This window comes from Diabrotica virgifera, chromosome 9 (assembly GCF_917563875.1).
Source record: "Diabrotica virgifera virgifera chromosome 9, PGI_DIABVI_V3a".
NCBI lineage: Eukaryota > Metazoa > Arthropoda > Insecta > Coleoptera > Chrysomelidae > Diabrotica > Diabrotica virgifera.
This window is the reverse complement of record NC_065451.1, coordinates 64,332,242-64,337,131: the sequence shown is the minus strand read 5'-3', so window position 1 is coordinate 64,337,131 and position 4,890 is coordinate 64,332,242. Positions and strand designations below refer to the sequence as shown.

The window sequence follows — 4,890 nt, the reverse complement described above, 5'->3', positions numbered from 1 at the left end:
ATTGAATTTATATCTGCGAAATCACGAGATGTTCTTTTAATGAAACCAAGCATTTTCATAGACTTTTGGGCAACGGTACTAATGTGGTGTTTAAAGCTGAGCGAAGAGCCTAATATTATGCCCAGGTCTCTGATTTGTGTGCATGATTGCAATCCATCCATCCAATGGCACTACAGCCCAAATCGAGCCTTGGCCTCCTTCAATAAGCTTCTCCAATCATTTCGATTTACCGCTGTTCTTTTCCATGAACGCGTTCCCAGAAAGTTCCTGGCATCCTCATCGACTTCGTCTTCCCATCTCTTTTTAGGTCTTCCAACAGGTCTTCCCCTAATAGCACACGACGTCCTTTGGACGTCCAAAATAGGTCCATTTTTGGTCCTAACGTCCATGGACTATAAATGGACGTCCTTTGGACTTCCCATGTTGGACGTCCTTCGGAAGGAATAAATATGGACGTCCTTTGGACGTCCGATGTTTGACGTCCTTCGGACGGAATAAATATGGACGTCCGACGTTGAACGTCCTTTGGACGTCCATACTGGACGAAATACGGACGTTTTATGAACGCTTATATTGGACACATTATACCAATTACGGGATCAAATAGCAAAATAATTCAATAAAATATTAACTTGCGGTCACTTTACGTTAATGAAATACAGTCAAACCTGTCACTAACGGCCACTAAAATGAAAGAACTATTGGCCGATATAGAAAAGTGGTCGTTATTGCCAGTTTTTGTAGCCTAGATGTACAGTACAACCTGTGTTACTGGCCACCTGTACTAACGGCCAGTTTAAAAATTCCCCAAACCAATTATATCTAGACTACAAAAACTGGCAATACCGGTCACCTTTCTATATCGGCCAATAGCTTTTTCATTTTTAGCGGCCGTTACTGACAGGTTTTACTGTAATTAGTGTGGGGAATTTTTAAACTGGCCGTTAGTACAGGTGGCCGGTGTTGGCAGGGGGCCGGTAACACAAGTTTTACTGTAGTTTAAATCGAAAAGATTAAATCTTAATTCAAAATTGTATATTAAATTATTACAATTATAAACTATATAGTTTAATATCCAAAACATGTTTTTGATTTCATGTAATGTAATGAAAATCTTATTTGTAAATTATTGGTTACAATGTTTAACAACAGGAAATATTCAAGAATAAATAAAATAAAAGTTTCCCCTAACAACAAAACATTCCAGGAATTCTACTATCAAAGTTCTATTCCCTGAACATCTGATTAAATTATGGCTGGAAAGTTACCACAAGATATTCTATGAAAAGAGTACAATGTCCTCCTGGAGGGGTAAAATTTTCCATACTCTAAAGAGAGGCCATTTACTATTCAATTTGCGTTCATTTTCAAATTTGCCGCGCGAGTATCTATGTAGCGTCGCGTGGTCATTGGTCATCAAGTCATTTCATTTTCATCATAAGATAACCTAAAAATTTAGTAAAAATTTTGATTGGAAAAAAATGCATGGATAAGGGGGTGAAAAATGGAAATTAGTGGCTTTTTTTGCTGTACTCAACTGTACTGTTTAGTATGCTAGTTTTGGCTCTGGCTGGATCTCTTAAACAATTATGTAAGTATTATGAAATCCGTTTTCAATTTTCTTTATGAATGGAATCATTTATGCATTTACCTGTAAATATTTTGATTTTTAATTGTAAAGAATAGAAAAATTACCGTTCATTTTAATTTTTTTTTAGAATCAGCTGAAAGTGGTCTACAAAAAACCAGATATAACCAAAATAAAGATATAAAAAGTGTATTGGCTAATTGGAAGAAACTCAACATTGTCCATGCATAATAAGTTATTACTTTATAAACAAATATTAAGACCTAGGAATGGAACCTGGATATAATCATCAAGAAGATAGCAGGAATCCCGACAAACAACTTAAATAAGTACAAGAATATTGAGGAAATCCAGCTCCTCCATACTACTGGGCAAACTAGAAGATTGAAGAGGACAAAGCCTTTTGAACTAGTTTGAGTGATAGGTGATAGTGAAAAGCAGAGCATAGTGCGTGATGTGGCTGTGTATGTTAGAATAGTGCACGATCTTGTTAGATTAGATAAGAGAGGCTATGGGGTAAGCTCTTCATTTTAAGAAACAGTAGTAATTTAGGTTAAATTAAAATTGCTCATTGGTCAGTTACGACCAGATTTTTTTTTTTTTATGTTTGGCAAAAAGGGCGTAAGTCAGAATTGCACATTGCTAATGTTTTGATGATTTCTGGACCAGCAAAAAACTGTTGTAGACGTAAACTGTATGTACCAATAAAAAGAGCCGATTTTTCTGGTCCAGAAATCATCAAAACATTATCGATGTGCATTTCTGACTTAAGCCCTTTTTCCCAAACATCAGAGAATTGTAATGTACAAATTCTCCTATCTGATTTTTCATGAATTTTGTAGGAGACGAAAAACCATTTTTAGGATCATCTCCTGCTTTCACATGTAAATTTTGACATGTCTTGTAGGAAATATATAGTTGAATTTACTACAAAACATGTCAAAAAATATATGAAAACAGGAGGTGACCATAAAAAAAGTTTTTAGTCTCTCTTACAAAACTCATGAAAAAACAAATCGGAGGTATGTCACATCAGTGACTATATCCAGGGAATGTCTAAAAAATATACTTTGATGTCCCAAGAACCAAATATAACCTTTATATATACATACAGGGTGTAACAAAAATACAGGTCATAAATTTAATCACATATCCTGGGACCAAAAATAGTTTGATTGGACCTAACTTACCTTAGTACAAATGTGCACAAAAGAAAAGTTACAGCCCTTTAAAGTTATATATTAATAGCACCAAGGGCCTTAGAGGCCCATGGCTTGAAAAGTTTGTTTTTTTCTTCATTTTCACGTTTCTTTATGTACTGAGATCTTCTCTGGCTTGATATGTGATTTTTCTCCATTCCTTCCTCTTATTCATTTTTCTTTTCTGACCCTGTAACACCATTCTTTCCAAATCTTTTTCGACCTCTTGCTTCCATCTATTTTCCGGTCTTCCTCTTCTCTTTCTTGAAGCTATAGTGTAGTTTAGTACCCTTTTGGAGTCCTCGTTTTTGGCATCCTTTCAATGTGACCTCGTGATCTAAGTCTCTGTGCCTTTATCACTCATTTGAAGTTACAAAATGAAAAGTGATTTTTTCCAATGTATCGAAAACAATGTGCTTTTGTGCACGTTTCAATTTAATTATTATTGTAGTACCTACCATTTAAACAACGTTTTAAAAACTTTTTTGCCTCTTATTGCTTTTTCGAAAAGTCAATTTTTATCGAAATATTTTGAATATTTGTCAAATCCACCACATATTTGTATATGGTTAAGTACGATTATGGAGACTTGGTAATAATATGCAAACTTATTTATGCTTTACATTTTTAGGTATATTTTGAACCATATTAAAAAAGAAGCCAGACTCGATAAAACGTGCCTTATCGAAAAAATACAAAGAGGCAAAAAAGTTTTGAAAACACTCTGTTTAACTAATGGTACCTCAGTAATAGTTTAATTGGAACATACACAAACATTTGGGGGGTTTAAAGGAACAAAACCCCCATAAAATTTTTACGTGGACATATTAAAAAAGAAGTCGCAACTCGATAAAAACTGCCTTATCTGAAAAATACTAAGAAACAAAAATATTGAATTTAACTAATGGTACCACAATAATAAAATTGAATTGGAACATACACAAAAGTTTGGGAGGATTTAAGGGATCAAAACCCCCATAAAATTTTTATGGGGTGCACAAATTTCACCATAATTTTTCTTTAAGATATTCCTGCCATAATAATGCCACATGTCACATATCCATTTTCAATAAAAAATCGCTAATAGTTTTCGATATAATCAAAAAAATCGATTTTCATTTTGTAATTTCAAAGGGCTGTAACTTTTTTTTATGTGCATATTTGTACAAGGTAAGTTAGGTTCATTTGAACTATTTTTGGTCCCAGAATATGTGATTTAATTTATGACCTGTATTTTTGTTACACCCTGTATATACAGCCCATTACGCACCACCTTAAAAATTGGGAATTTTTGATGTCTCGAATTTCCTAAACCTGTTGTTGCATCTAAGTGATTTTTTTTATAATATTCTAGCCTAGGCCCTAGAATATGTTACCTCCTTATGCTTGTCATGCACATGGAGCTATACTGTAATATATATTATATTACATTACTATAGAGAGCGATATGATATAATATACTAATGTGATATTCAAAGATCGGTGTGCTCAAAGCACTTGATTAGATAATTAACTAATTAATTAAATTTAATTTTAATGATGCACTTATGATTTAATCACACTATTTAATGCTCTAATCTCAGGGTTTTATATTCTCGTGCTTCAATATCTCCTTTGCTTTACATATGATAAATAAGGTCAAAGATTAACGGAATAAAACACATATATGGTACAAAAGCATCTATTGAAATAAATTCACCCTCAAAATATCCTCTAAAAATAATATCTCCTATTCTGATTATTGAAATAACCCTACCACTATCTAAAGTACTTATTGAAATTTGCGTTATGAATAATTCTACAAAAAAAATAAAACTGTCTCTCGGATGATGAGTTGTCCAAATTCTTGTCTCTGGTCGCCTACAATTTACTCTTAGCAGCCCCCTATGTAGTCAGCAATCTCGCAACAAATTATTGCAAGCCTATTGTCATTAATGACCCCCTACAGATGCACGTATCTTTCAAAAAACAATGCTAGCCTTTTCTCCTCTCGATAAACTGAATCTATTTCTCGTTCCGGCATGCAACGGTGACTCTTGGAATATAAGTAGAACAATATAACTTACAATGCTTTACGTGATGAGCTTCCGTCAGGACACTTAT

General features: G+C 33.7%; 1 long non-coding RNA gene across 1 annotated transcript; it reads left to right on the top strand.

Moving 5' to 3' along the window:
- Positions 1-1,446: 1,446 nt before the first annotated feature.
- LOC126891914 (uncharacterized) lies at positions 1,447-3,591 on the top strand. The gene is made up of 2 exons (XR_007700616.1): positions 1,447-1,591; positions 1,719-3,591. It is a non-coding gene; the product is annotated as an uncharacterized LOC126891914 (long non-coding RNA).
- Positions 3,592-4,890: the final 1,299 nt, after the last annotated feature.